The sequence below is a fragment of the Hyla sarda genome, chromosome 8, assembly GCF_029499605.1.
Source record: "Hyla sarda isolate aHylSar1 chromosome 8, aHylSar1.hap1, whole genome shotgun sequence".
Classification (NCBI taxonomy): Eukaryota; Metazoa; Chordata; class Amphibia; order Anura; family Hylidae; genus Hyla; species Hyla sarda.
Window position 1 is genome coordinate 115,609,177 of NC_079196.1, and position 15,263 is coordinate 115,624,439.

At 43.3% G+C, this 15,263-nt stretch overlaps 8 pseudogenes; all 8 read left to right on the forward strand.

Moving 5' to 3' along the window:
• The first annotated feature begins 1,559 nt into the window (after nt 1–1,559).
• On the forward strand, nt 1,560–1,823 carry LOC130286786 (U2 spliceosomal RNA; annotated as a pseudogene).
• Nucleotides 1,824–3,287: 1,464 nt separating this feature from the next.
• Nucleotides 3,288–3,551, forward strand: LOC130287714 (U2 spliceosomal RNA; annotated as a pseudogene).
• Nucleotides 3,552–5,017: 1,466 nt separating this feature from the next.
• Nucleotides 5,018–5,283, forward strand: LOC130289401 (U2 spliceosomal RNA; annotated as a pseudogene).
• A 1,456-nt stretch (nt 5,284–6,739) lies between these two features.
• Nucleotides 6,740–7,005, forward strand: LOC130289319 (U2 spliceosomal RNA; annotated as a pseudogene).
• Nucleotides 7,006–8,475: 1,470 nt separating this feature from the next.
• Nucleotides 8,476–8,739, forward strand: LOC130286787 (U2 spliceosomal RNA; annotated as a pseudogene).
• A 1,464-nt stretch (nt 8,740–10,203) lies between these two features.
• On the forward strand, nt 10,204–10,467 carry LOC130289145 (U2 spliceosomal RNA; annotated as a pseudogene).
• Nucleotides 10,468–11,931: 1,464 nt separating this feature from the next.
• Nucleotides 11,932–12,196, forward strand: LOC130288050 (U2 spliceosomal RNA; annotated as a pseudogene).
• Nucleotides 12,197–13,655: 1,459 nt separating this feature from the next.
• On the forward strand, nt 13,656–13,918 carry LOC130288804 (U2 spliceosomal RNA; annotated as a pseudogene).
• The last annotated feature ends 1,345 nt before the right edge of the window (nt 13,919–15,263 follow it).

Here is a 15,263-nt window from a genome sequence, read left to right on the forward strand (position 1 = left end):
AAGGGAGCTGATTTGGAAGCTTGCTTCTGTCACCCTATGCATTGACCCGATGTGGCAGTATCTTCGGGTAGTGAACAGTGCACCACCCCATTCCAGTGTTAAACAAGAAAGATTCTCATTTAATCCTCCGTGGGTGAGAATTTGAGTTTGAGAATTGGAGACCAAAATGATGAGTTGCACTGACTGGTTTATGAACGTCTATTCATTTAGCGTTTTAATGACCATGTTTGCACACTGATTGGTGTAAAAAAATAAAATAAAACTAAATAATAATAATCTAGCACACCTGTGCAGGTTTGACATGACATGACAGGTAGCTGTCTTGTGGGTGGTGCTGAATCCTGTTAAATGACATGAGGGTCTCATGCCTATACACAAGGGTGTGTCATTGCTGTTGCTTGACCATGCATTGGTTTCTGTGGTCAGTGAATGATAAAAACAAAATTTACCATCCATTGATGGATGGGAAATCCGCCATGAGGCATTTGTTTTTAGAAACTGCTGCTCACAACCAATGTTGCAATGGAGTGTCTCCATCTGCTGGTGGTATTGGAAAGGCATTAGTGCTATGACAGGGTCTGAAGAAGAAGAAGAAGAAGAAGACGGAAAAAAATATATATAAAAAGAAAAAGAGAGAGAGAGAGAGAGACTGACTTAGTGAGCGAGTGAGTGAGAGAGTGAGAGTGAGTGAGAGTGAATGAGTGAGTGAGTGATTGAGTGAGTGAGTGAGTGAGTGAGAACAAATGAGTTAAAGCAAGTGAGTGAGAGAGATCGAATGAATGAAAGTCTGAATGACAGAAAGAAAAAAGGATGAAGAAAGAAGCATGAAGAAAAAAAAATGTATATGGAGTTGCTGACATGAGTGCAATCTACAAAGCCGTTGAGGCTGATCCTCATGGGAGGATTATTGCACCAGGACCCTTAGCACTTTTAAAATGCCATTCAATGCCACGGGCTAGATGTAAACTGCAGATGACCATGTTGTGGTAGTTACCATGGATACCCAAGTGATGTGTGAGCTAACACATAGGCCCAACAGATTCCAAGAAGGCCAGAATCACCAGCGGCACCACCATCGATTGTCAGGTCACCCGGATTCAGCAAATACCAGAGTCCAAAATGATGCAGGTTTATACTGTTAATTTTCAGTTTATCGTTACAGTTGGTGTTATTCCATGTCGGAAGGGACGCAGCTACAGCCAGTGGGGTAACTAGAGACAGGCAGGCAGCTATGTGCAACAAAGGTAGGCGTGTTGTTTTCATATGCAGATCTGAAATATTGTCTTATATGCAAGAGGAGGAGTGATGGGGGTTCAGGCAAAAGCCAGGCTATGGATTGCATTGCTAAATGCTCCATCAGAGTGCAATGGTCGCCTGTCCTTTTTTTAAGTGATGATGTGGGTTTAGCCTGTGCTGTATGTATGTATGTATGGGTGGCTGACTGCCACCCACCCAGAAAGTGTATGGGAGGCTGGTTGGCTGCCAGCCTTCCTTCCATTCCTATGAGTAATGTGAGTGCTCATGAAGGGGACATGGTTGGGTCCACCCCTTTCCCGGTTATCCCCTCTAGGCCTTTTGGCTTAGATCAAGTGTAAAAAAAGAAAGGATCTTGCGACAGATCGCATCCTGAGGCACGTTTTTTTTTGTGTGAATACTTGCACTTGGGTGACTTGTGAGCACATACTGATACATACGTTCCCTATCTGGGGACCATAAATTAAATGGATTTTTGAGAAAGGGAGCTGATTTGGAAGCTTGCTTCTGTCGCCCTATGCATTGACCCGATGTGGCAGTATCTTCGGGTAGTGAACAGTGCACCACCCCATTCCAGTGTTAAACAAGAAAGATTCTCATTTAATCCTCCGTGGGTGAGAATTTGAGTTTGAGAATTGGAGACCAAAATGATGAGTTGCACTGACTGGTTTATGAACGTCTATTCATTTAGCGTTTTAATGACCATGTTTGCACACTGATTGGTGTAAAAAAATAAAATAAAACTAAATAATAATAATCTAGCACACCTGTGCAGGTTTGACATGACATGACAGGTAGCTGTCTTGTGGGTGGTGCTGAATCCTGTTAAATGACATGAGGGTCTCATGCCTATACACAAGGGTGTGTCATTGCTGTTGCTTGACCATGCATTGGTTTCTGTGGTCAGTGAATGATAAAAACAAAATTTACCATCCATTGATGGATGGGAAATCCGCCATGAGGCATTTGTTTTTAGAAACTGCTGCTCACAACCAATGTTGCAATGGAGTGTCTCCATCTGCTGGTGGTATTGGAAAGGCATTAGTGCTATGACAGGGTCTGAAGAAGAAGAAGAAGAAGACGGAAAAAAATATATATAAAAAGAAAAAGAGAGAGAGAGAGAGAGACTGACTTAGTGAGCGAGTGAGTGAGAGAGTGAGAGTGAGTGAGAGTGAATGAGTGAGTGAGTGATTGAGTGAGTGAGTGAGTGAGTGAGAACAAATGAGTTAAAGCAAGTGAGTGAGAGAGATCGAATGAATGAAAGTCTGAATGACAGAAAGAAAAAAGGATGAAGAAAGAAGCATGAAGAAAAAAAAATGTATATGGAGTTGCTGACATGAGTGCAATCTACAAAGCCGTTGAGGCTGATCCTCATGGGAGGATTATTGCACCAGGACCCTTAGCACTTTTAAAATGCCATTCAATGCCACGGGCTAGATGTAAACTGCAGATGACCATGTTGTGGTAGTTACCATGGATACCCAAGTGATGTGTGAGCTAACACATAGGCCCAACAGATTCCAAGAAGGCCAGAATCACCAGCGGCACCACCATCGATTGTCAGGTCACCCGGATTCAGCAAATACCAGAGTCCAAAATGATGCAGGTTTATACTGTTAATTTTCAGTTTATCGTTACAGTTGGTGTTATTCCATGTCGGAAGGGACGCAGCTACAGCCAGTGGGGTAACTAGAGACAGGCAGGCAGCTATGTGCAACAAAGGTAGGTGTGTTGTTTTCATATGCAGATCTGAAATATTGTCTTATATGCAAGAGGAGGAGTGATGGGGGTTCAGGCAAAAGCCAGGCTATGGATTGCATTGCTAAATGCTCCATCAGAGTGCAATGGTCGCCTGTCCTTTTTTTAAGTGATGATGTGGGTTTAGCCTGTGCTGTATGTATGTATGGGTGGCTGACTGCCACCCACCCAGAAAGTGTATGGGAGGCTGGTTGGCTGCCAGCCTTCCTTCCATTCCTATGAGTAATGTGAGTGCTCATGAAGGGGACATGGTTGGGTCCACCCCTTTCCCGGTTATCCCCTCTAGGCCTTTTGGCTTAGATCAAGTGTAAAAAAAGAAAGGATCTTGCGACAGATCGCATCCTGAGGCACGTTTTTTTTTGTGTGAATACTTGCACTTGGGTGACTTGTGAGCACATACAGATACATACGTTCCCTATCTGGGGACCATAAATTAAATGGATTTTTGAGAAAGGGAGCTGATTTGGAAGCTTGCTTCTGTCGCCCTATGCATTGACCCGATGTGGCAGTATCTTCGGGTAGTGAACAGTGCACCACCCCATTCCAGTGTTAAACAAGAAAGATTCTCATTTAATCCTCCGTGGGTGAGAATTTGAGTTTGAGAATTGGAGACCAAAATGATGAGTTGCACTGACTGGTTTATGAACGTCTATTCATTTAGCGTTTTAATGACCATGTTTGCACACTGATTGGTGTAAAAAAATAAAATAAAACTAAATAATAATAATCTAGCACACCTGTGCAGGTTTGACATGACATGACAGGTAGCTGTCTTGTGGGTGGTGCTGAATCCTGTTAAATGACATGAGGGTCTCATGCCTATACACAAGGGTGTGTCATTGCTGTTGCTTGACCATGCATTGGTTTCTGTGGTCAGTGAATGATAAAAACAAAATTTACCATCCATTGATGGATGGGAAATCCGCCATGAGGCATTTGTTTTTAGAAACTGCTGCTCACAACCAATGTTGCAATGGAGTGTCTCCATCTGCTGGTGGTATTGGAAAGGCATTAGTGCTATGACAGGGTCTGAAGAAGAAGAAGAAGAAGAAGAAGACGGAAAAAAATATATATAAAAAGAAAAAGAGAGAGAGAGAGAGAGACTGACTTAGTGAGTGAGTGAGTGAGAGAGTGAGAGTGAGTGAGAGTGAATGAGTGAGTGAGTGATTGAGTGAGTGAGTGAGTGAGAACAAATGAGTTAAAGCAAGTGAGTGAGAGAGATCGAATGAATGAAAGTCTGAATGACAGAAAGAAAAAAGGATGAAGAAAGAAGCATGAAGAAAAAAAAATGTATATGGAGTTGCTGACATGAGTGCAATCTACAAAGCCGTTGAGGCTGATCCTCATGGGAGGATTATTGCACCAGGACCCTTAGCACTTTTAAAATGCCATTCAATGCCACGGGCTAGATGTAAACTGCAGATGACCATGTTGTGGTAGTTACCATGGATACCCAAGTGATGTGTGAGCTAACACATAGGCCCAACAGATTCCAAGAAGGCCAGAATCACCAGCGGCACCACATCGATTGTCAGGTCACCCGGATTCAGCAAATACCAGAGTCCAAAATGATGCAGGTTTATACTGTTAATTTTCAGTTTATCGTTACAGTTGGTGTTATTCCATGTCGGAAGGGACGCAGCTACAGCCAGTGGGGTAACTAGAGACAGGCAGGCAGCTATGTGCAACAAAGGTAGGCGTGTTGTTTTCATATGCAGATCTGAAATATTGTCTTATATGCAAGAGGAGGAGTGATGGGGGGTTCAGGCAAAAGCCAGGCTATGGATTGCATTGCTAAATGCTCCATCAGAGTGCAATGGTCGCCTGTCCTTTTTTTAAGTGATGATGTGGGTTTAGCCTGTGCTGTATGTATGTATGGGTGGCTGACTGCCACCCACCCAGAAAGTGTATGGGAGGCTGGTTGGCTGTCAGCCTTCCTTCCATTCCTATGAGTAATGTGAGTGCTCATGAAGGGGGACATGGTTGGGTCCACCCCTTTCCGGTTATCCCCTCTAGGCCTTTTGGCTTAGATCAAGTGTAAAAAAAGAAAGGATCTTGCGACAGATCGCATCCTGAGGCACGTTTTTTTTTTGTGTGAATACTTGCACTTGGGTGACTTGTGAGCACATACTGATACATACGTTCCCTATCTGGGGGACCATAAATTAAATGGATTTTTGAGAAAGGGAGCTGATTTGGAAGCTTGCTTCTGTCGCCCTATGCATTGACCCGATGTGGCAGTATCTTCGGGTAGTGAACAGTGCACCACCCCATTCCAGTGTTAAACAAGAAAGATTCTCATTTAATCCTCGTGGGTGAGAATTTGAGTTTGAGAATTGGAGACCAAAATGATGAGTTGCACTGACTGGTTTATGAACGTCTATTCATTTAGCGTTTTAATGACCATGTTTGCACACTGATTGGTGTAAAAAAATAAAATAAAACTAAATAATAATAATCTAGCACACCTGTGCAGGTTTGACATGACATGACAGGTAGCTGTCTTGTGGGTGGTGCTGAATCCTGTTAAATGACATGAGGGTCTCATGCCTATACACAAGGGTGTGTCATTGCTGTTGCTTGACCATGCATTGGTTTCTGTGGTCAGTGAATGATAAAAACAAAATTTACCATCCATTGATGGATGGGAAATCCGCCATGAGGCATTTGTTTTTAGAAACTGCTGCTCACAACCAATGTTGCAATGGAGTGTCTCCATCTGCTGGTGGTATTGGAAAGGCATTAGTGCTATGACAGGGTCTGAAGAAGAAGAAGAAGAAGACGGAAAAAAATATATATAAAAAGAAAAAGAGAGAGAGAGAGACTGACTTAGTGAGCGAGTGAGTGAGAGAGTGAGAGTGAGTGAGAGTGAATGAGTGAGTGAGTGATTGAGTGAGTGAGTGAGTGAGAAACAAATGAGTTAAAGCAAGTGAGTGAGAGAGATCGAATGAATGAAAGTCTGAATGACAGAAAGAAAAAAGGATGAAGAAAGAAGCATGAAGAAAAAAAAATGTATATGGAGTTGCTGACATGAGTGCAATCTACAAAGCCGTTGAGGCTGATCCTCATGGGAGGATTATTGCACCAGGACCCTTAGCACTTTTAAAATGCCATTCAATGCCACGGGCTAGATGTAAACTGCAGATGACCATGTTGTGGTAGTTACCATGGATACCCAAGTGATGTGTGAGCTAACACATAGGCCCAACAGATTCCAAGAAGGCCAGAATCACCAGCGGCACCACCATCGATTGTCAGGTCACCCGGATTCAGCAAATACCAGAGTCCAAAATGATGCAGGTTTATACTGTTAATTTTCAGTTTATCGTTACAGTTGGTGTTATTCCATGTCGGAAGGGACGCAGCTACAGCCAGTGGGGTAACTAGAGACAGGCAGGCAGCTATGTGCAATAAAGGTAGGCGTGTTGTTTTCATATGCAGATCTGAAATATTGTCTTATATGCAAGAGGAGGAGTGATGGGGGTTCAGGCAAAAGCCAGGCTATGGATTGCATTGCTAAATGCTCCATCAGAGTGCAATGGTCGCCTGTCCTTTTTTTAAGTGATGATGTGGGTTTAGCCTGTGCTGTATGTATGTATGGGTGGCTGACTGCCACCCACCCAGAAAGTGTATGGGAGTCTGGTTGGCTGCCAGCCTTCCTTCCATTCCTATGAGTAATGTGAGTGCTCATGAAGGGGACATGGTTGGGTCCACCCCTTTCACGGTTATCCCCTCTAGGCCTTTTGGCTTAGATCAAGTGTAAAAAAAGAAAGGATCTTGCGACAGATCGCATCCTGAGGCACGTTTTTTTTTTGTGTGAATACTTGCACTTGGGTGACTTGTGAGCACATACTGATACATACGTTCCCCTATCTGGGGACCATAAATTAAATGGATTTTTGAGAAAGGGAGCTGATTTGGAAGCTTGCTTCTGTCGCCCTATGCATTGACCCGATGTGGCAGTATCTTCGGGTAGTGAACAGTGCACCACCCCATTCCAGTGTTAAACAAGAAAGATTGTCATTTAATCCTCCGTGGGTGAGAATTTGAGTTTGAGAATTGGAGACCAAAATGATGAGTTGCACTGACTGGTTTATGAACGTCTATTCATTTAGCGTTTTAATGACCATGTTTGCACACTGATTGGTGTAAAAAAATAAAATAAAACTAAATAATAATAATCTAGCACACCTGTGCAGGTTTGACATGACATGACAGGTAGCTGTCTTGTGGGTGGTGCTGAATCCTGTTAAATGACATGAGGGTCTCATGCCTATACACAAGGGTGTGTCATTGCTGTTGCTTGACCATGCATTGGTTTCTGTGGTCAGTGAATGATAAAAACAAAATTTACCATCCATTGATGGATGGGAAATCCGCCATGAGGCATTTGTTTTTAGAAACTGCTGCTCACAACCAATGTTGCAATGGAGTGTCTCCATCTGCTGGTGGTATTGGAAAGGCATTAGTGCTATGACAGGGTCTGAAGAAGAAGAAGAAGAAGAAGAAGACGGAAAAAAATATATATAAAAAGAAAAAGAGAGAGAGAGAGAGAGACTGACTTAGTGAGCGAGTGAGTGAGAGAGTGAGAGTGAGTGAGAGTGAATGAGTGAGTGAGTGATTGAGTGAGTGAGTGAGTGAGTGAGAACAAATGAGTTAAAGCAAGTGAGTGAGAGAGATCGAATGAATGAAAGTCTGAATGACAGAAAGAAAAAAGGATGAAGAAAGAAGCATGAAGAAAAAAAAATGTATATGGAGTTGCTGACATGAGTGCAATCTACAAAGCCGTTGAGGCTGATCCTCATGGGAGGATTATTGCACCAGGACCCTTAGCACTTTTAAAATGCCATTCAATGCCACGGGCTAGATGTAAACTGCAGATGACCATGTTGTGGTAGTTACCATGGATACCCAAGTGATGTGTGAGCTAACACATAGGCCCAACAGATTCCAAGAAGGCCAGAATCACCAGCGGCACCACCATCGATTGTCAGGTCACCCGGATTCAGCAAATACCAGAGTCCAAAATGATGCAGGTTTATACTGTTAATTTTCAGTTTATCGTTACAGTTGGTGTTATTCCATGTCGGAAGGGACGCAGCTACAGCCAGTGGGGTAACTAGAGACAGGCAGGCAGCTATGTGCAACAAAGGTAGGCGTGTTGTTTTCATATGCAGATCTGAAATATTGTCTTATATGCAAGAGGAGGAGTGATGGGGGTTCAGGCAAAAGCCAGGCTATGGATTGCATTGCTAAATGCTCCATCAGAGTGCAATGGTCGCCTGTCCTTTTTTTAAGTGATGATGTGGGTTTAGCCTGTGCTGTATGTATGTATGGGTGGCTGACTGCCACCCACCCAGAAAGTGTATGGGAGGCTGGTTGGCTGCCAGCCTTCCTTCCATTCCTATGAGTAATGTGAGTGCTCATGAAGGGGACATGGTTGGGTCCACCCCTTTCCCGGTTATCCCCTCTAGGCCTTTTGGCTTAGATCAAGTGTAAAAAAAGAAAGGATCTTGCGACAGATCGCATCCTGAGGCACGTTTTTTTTTGTGTGAATACTTGCACTTGGGTGACTTGTGAGCACATACTGATACATACGTTCCCTATCTGGGGACCATAAATTAAATGGATTTTTGAGAAAGGGAGCTGATTTGGAAGCTTGCTTCTGTCGCCCTATGCATTGACCCGATGTGGCAGTATCTTCGGGTAGTGAACAGTGCACCACCCCATTCCAGTGTTAAACAAGAAAGATTCTCATTTAATCCTCCGTGGGTGAGAATTTGAGTTTGAGAATTGGAGACCAAAATGATGAGTTGCACTGACTGGTTTATGAACGTCTATTCATTTAGCGTTTTAATGACCATGTTTGCACACTGATTGGTGTAAAAAAATAAAATAAAACTAAATAATAATAATCTAGCACACCTGTGCAGGTTTGACATGACATGACAGGTAGCTGTCTTGTGGGTGGTGCTGAATCCTGTTAAATGACATGAGGGTCTCATGCCTATACACAAGGGTGTGTCATTGCTGTTGCTTGACCATGCATTGGTTTCTGTGGTCAGTGAATGATAAAAACAAAATTTACCATCCATTGATGGATGGGAAATCCGCCATGAGGCATTTGTTTTTAGAAACTGCTGCTCACAACCAATGTTGCAATGGAGTGTCTCCATCTGCTGGTGGTATTGGAAAGGCATTAGTGCTATGACAGGGTCTGAAGAAGAAGAAGAAGAAGACGGAAAAAAATATATATAAAAAGAAAAAGAGAGAGAGAGAGAGAGACTGACTTAGTGAGTGAGTGAGTGAGAGAGTGAGAGTGAGTGAGAGTGAATGAGTGAGTGAGTGATTGAGTGAGTGAGTGAGTGAGTGAGAACAAATGAGTTAAAGCAAGTGAGTGAGAGAGATCGAATGAATGAAAGTCTGAATGACAGAAAGAAAAAAGGATGAAGAAAGAAGCATGAAGAAAAAAAAATGTATATGGAGTTGCTGACATGAGTGCAATCTACAAAGCCGTTGAGGCTGATCCTCATGGGAGGATTATTGCACCAGGACCCTTAGCACTTTTAAAATGCCATTCAATGCCACGGGCTAGATGTAAACTGCAGATGACCATGTTGTGGTAGTTACCATGGATACCCAAGTGATGTGTGAGCTAACACATAGGCCCAACAGATTCCAAGAAGGCCAGAATCACCAGCGGCACCACCATCGATTGTCAGGTCACCCGGATTCAGCAAATACCAGAGTCCAAAATGATGCAAGTTTATACTGTTAATTTTCAGTTTATCGTTACAGTTGGTGTTATTCCATGTCGGAAGGGACGCAGCTACAGCCAGTGGGGTAACTAGAGACAGGCAGGCAGCTATGTGCAACAAAGGTAGGCGTGTTGTTTTCATATGCAGATCTGAAATATTGTCTTATATGCAAGAGGAGGAGTGATGGGGGTTCAGGCAAAAGCCAGGCTATGGATTGCATTGCTAAATGCTCCATCAGAGTGCAATGGTCGCCTGTCCTTTTTTTAAGTGATGATGTGGGTTTAGCCTGTGCTGTATGTATGTATGGGTGGCTGACTGCCACCCACCCAGAAAGTGTATGGGAGGCTGGTTGGCTGCCAGCCTTCCTTCCATTCCTATGAGTAATGTGAGTGCTCATGAAGGGGACATGGTTGGGTCCACCCCTTTCCCGGTTATCCCCTCTAGGCCTTTTGGCTTAGATCAAGTGTAAAAAAAGAAAGGATCTTGCGACAGATCGCATCCTGAGGCACGTTTTTTTTTGTGTGAATACTTGCACTTGGGTGACTTGTGAGCACATACTGATACATACGTTCCCTATCTGGGGACCATAAATTAAATGGATTTTTGAGAAAGGGAGCTGATTTGGAAGCTTGCTTCTGTCGCCCTGTGCATTGACCCGATGTGGCAGTATCTTCGGGTAGTGAACAGTGCACCACCCCATTCCAGTGTTAAACAAGAAAGATTCTCATTTAATCCTCCGTGGGTGAGAATTTGAGTTTGAGAATTGGAGACCAAAATGATGAGTTGCACTGACTGGTTTATGAACGTCTATTCATTTAGCGTTTTAATGACCATGTTTGCACACTGATTGGTGTAAAAAAATAAAATAAAACTAAATAATAATAATCTAGCACACCTGTGCAGGTTTGACATGACATGACAGGTAGCTGTCTTGTGGGTGGTGCTGAATCCTGTTAAATGACATGAGGGTCTCATGCCTATACACAAGGGTGTGTCATTGCTGTTGCTTGACCATGCATTGGTTTCTGTGGTCAGTGAATGATAAAAACAAAATTTACCATCCATTGATGGATGGGAAATCCGCCATGAGGCATTTGTTTTTAGAAACTGCTGCTCACAACCAATGTTGCAATGGAGTGTCTCCATCTGCTGGTGGTATTGGAAAGGCATTAGTGCTATGACAGGGTCTGAAGAAGAAGAAGAAGAAGACGGAAAAAAATATATATAAAAAGAAAAAGAGAGAGAGAGAGAGAGACTGACTTAGTGAGCGAGTGAGTGAGAGAGTGAGAGTGAGTGAGAGTGAATGAGTGAGTGAGTGATTGAGTGAGTGAGTGAGTGAGTGAGAACAAATGAGTTAAAGCAAGTGAGTGAGAGAGATCGAATGAATGAAAGTCTGAATGACAGAAAGAAAAAAGGATGAAGAAAGAAGCATGAAGAAAAAAAAATGTATATGGAGTTGCTGACATGAGTGCAATCTACAAAGCCGTTGAGGCTGATCCTCATGGGAGGATTATTGCACCAGGACCCTTAGCACTTTTAAAATGCCATTCAATGCCACGGGCTAGATGTAAACTGCAGATGACCATGTTGTGGTAGTTACCATGGATACCCAAGTGATGTGTGAGCTAACACATAGGCCCAACAGATTCCAAGAAGGCCAGAATCACCAGCGGCACCACCATCGATTGTCAGGTCACCCGGATTCAGCAAATACCAGAGTCCAAAATGATGCAGGTTTATACTGTTAATTTTCAGTTTATCGTTACAGTTGGTGTTATTCCATGTCGGAAGGGACGCAGCTACAGCCAGTGGGGTAACTAGAGACAGGCAGGCAGCTATGTGCAACAAAGGTAGGCGTGTTGTTTTCATATGCAGATCTGAAATATTGTCTTATATGCAAGAGGAGGAGTGATGGGGGTTCAGGCAAAAGCCAGGCTATGGATTGCATTGCTAAATGCTCCATCAGAGTGCAATGGTCGCCTGTCCTTTTTTTAAGTGATGATGTGGGTTTAGCCTGTGCTGTATGTATGTATGGGTGGCTGACTGCCACCCACCCAGAAAGTGTATGGGAGGCTGGTTGGCTGCCAGCCTTCCTTCCATTCCTATGAGTAATGTGAGTGCTCATGAAGGGGACATGGTTGGGTCCACCCCTTTCCCGGTTATCCCCTCTAGGCCTTTTGGCTTAGATCAAGTGTAAAAAAAGAAAGGATCTTGCGACAGATCGCATCCTGAGGCACGTTTTTTTTTTGTGTGAATACTTGCACTTGGGTGACTTGTGAGCACATACTGATACATACGTTCCCTATCTGGGGACCATAAATTAAATGGATTTTTGAGAAAGGGAGCTGATTTGGAAGCTTGCTTCTGTCGCCCTATGCATTGACCCGATGTGGCAGTATCTTCGGGTAGTGAACAGTGCACCACCCCATTCCAGTGTTAAACAAGAAAGATTCTCATTTAATCCTCCGTGGGTGAGAATTTGAGTTTGAGAATTGGAGACCAAAATGATGAGTTGCACTGACTGGTTTATGAACGTCTATTCATTTAGCGTTTTAATGACCATGTTTGCACACTGATTGGTGTAAAAAAATAAAATAAAACTAAATAATAATAATCTAGCACACCTGTGCAGGTTTGACATGACATGACAGGTAGCTGTCTTGTGGGTGGTGCTGAATCCTGTTAAATGACATGAGGGTCTCATGCCTATACACAAGGGTGTGTCATTGCTGTTGCTTGACCATGCATTGGTTTCTGTGGTCAGTGAATGATAAAAACAAAATTTACCATCCATTGATGGATGGGAAATCCGCCATGAGGCATTTGTTTTTAGAAACTGCTGCTCACAACCAATGTTGCAATGGAGTGTCTCCATCTGCTGGTGGTATTGGAAAGGCATTAGTGCTATGACAGGGTCTGAAGAAGAAGAAGAAGAAGACGGAAAAAAATTATATATAAAAAGAAAAAGAGAGAGAGAGAGAGAGAGACTGACTTAGTGAGCGAGTGAGTGAGAGAGTGAGAGTGAGTGAGAGTGAATGAGTGAGTGAGTTATTGAGTGAGTGAGTGAGAACAAATGAGTTAAAGCAAGTGAGTGAGAGAGATCGAATGAATGAAAGTCTGAATGACAGAAAGAAAAAAGGATGAAGAAAGAAGCATGAAGAAAAAAAAATGTATATGGAGTTGCTGACATGAGTGCAATCTACAAAGCCGTTGAGGCTGATCCTCATGGGAGGATTATTGCACCAGGACCCTTAGCACTTTTAAAATGCCATTCAATGCCACGGGCTAGATGTAAACTGCAGATGACCATGTTGTGGTAGTTACCATGGATACCCAAGTGATGTGTGAGCTAACACATAGGCCCAACAGATTCCAAGAAGGCCAGAATCACCAGCGGCACCACCATCGATTGTCAGGTCACCCGGATTCAGCAAATACCAGAGTCCAAAATGATGCAGGTTTATACTGTTAATTTTCAGTTTATCGTTACAGTTGGTGTTATTCCATGTCGGAAGGGACGCAGCTACAGCCAGTGGGGTAACTAGAGACAGGCAGGCAGCTATGTGCAACAAAGGTAGGCGTGTTGTTTTCATATGCAGATCTGAAATATTGTCTTATATGCAAGAGGAGGAGTGATGGGGGTTCAGGCAAAAGCCAGGCTATGGATTGCATTGCTAAATGCTCCATCAGAGTGCAATGGTCGCCTGTCCTTTTTTTAAGTGATGATGTGGGTTTAGCCTGTGCTGTATGTATGTATGGGTGGCTGACTGCCACCCACCCAGAAAGTGTATGGGAGGCTGGTTGGCTGCCAGCCTTCCTTCCATTCCTATGAGTAATGTGAGTGCTCATGAAGGGGACATGGTTGGGTCCACCCCTTTCCCGGTTATCCCCTCTAGGCCTTTTGGCTTAGATCAAGTGTAAAAAAAGAAAGGATCTTGCGACAGATCGCATCCTGAGGCACGTTTTTTTTGTGTGAATACTTGCACTTGGGTGACTTGTGAGCACATACTGATACATACGTTCCCTATCTGGGGACCATAAATTAAATGGATTTTTGAGAAAGGGAGCTGATTTGGAAGCTTGCTTCTGTCGCCCTATGCATTGACCCGATGTGGCAGTATCTTCGGGTAGTGAACAGTGCACCACCCCATTCCAGTGTTAAACAAGAAAGATTCTCATTTAATCCTCCGTGGGTGAGAATTTGAGTTTGAGAATTGGAGACCAAAATGATGAGTTGCACTGACTGGTTTATGAACGTCTATTCATTTAGCGTTTTAATGACCATGTTTGCACACTGATTGGTGTAAAAAAATAAAATAAAACTAAATAATAATAATCTAGCACACCTGTGCAGGTTTGACATGACATGACAGGTAGCTGTCTTGTGGGTGGTGCTGAATCCTGTTAAATGACATGAGGGTCTCATGCCTATACACAAGGGTGTGTCATTGCTGTTGCTTGACCATGCATTGGTTTCTGTGGTCAGTGAATGATAAAAACAAAATTTACCATCCATTGATGGATGGGAAATCCGCCATGAGGCATTTGTTTTTAGAAACTGCTGCTCACAACCAATGTTGCAATGGAGTGTCTCCATCTGCTGGTGGTATTGGAAAGGCATTAGTGCTATGACAGGGTCTGAAGAAGAAGAAGAAGAAGAAGAAGACGGAAAAAAATATATATAAAAAGAAAAAGAGAGAGAGAGAGAGAGACTGACTTAGTGAGCGAGTGAGTGAGAGAGTGAGAGTGAGTGAGAGTGAATGAGTGAGTGAGTGATTGAGTGAGTGAGTGAGTGAGAACAAATGAGTTAAAGCAAGTGAGTGAGAGAGATCGAATGAATGAAAGTCTGAATGACAGAAAGAAAAAAGGATGAAGAAAGAAGCATGAAGAAAAAAAAATGTATATGGAGTTGCTGACATGAGTGCAATCTACAAAGCCGTTGAGGCTGATCCTCATGGGAGGATTATTGCACCAGGACCCTTAGCACTTTTAAAATGCCATTCAATGCCACGGGCTAGATGTAAACTGCAGATGACCATGTTGTGGTAGTTACCATGGATACCCAAGTGATGTGTGAGCTAACACATAGGCCCAACAGATTCCAAGAAGGCCAGAATCACCAGCGGCACCACCATCGATTGTCAGGTCACCCGGATTCAGCAAATACCAGAGTCCAAAATGATGCAGGTTTATACTGTTAATTTTCAGTTTATCGTTACAGTTGGTGTTATTCCATGTCGGAAGGGACGCAGCTACAGCCAGTGGGGTAACTAGAGACAGGCAGGCAGCTATGTGCAACAAAGGTAGGTGTGTTGTTTTCATATGCAGATCTGAAATATTGTCTTATATGCAAGAGGAGGAGTGATGGGGGTTCAGGCAAAAGCCAGGCTATGGATTGCATTGCTAAATGCTCCATCAGAGTGCAATGGTCGCCTGTCCTTTTTTTAAGTGATGATGTGGGTTTAGCCTGTGCTGTATGTATGTATGGGTGGC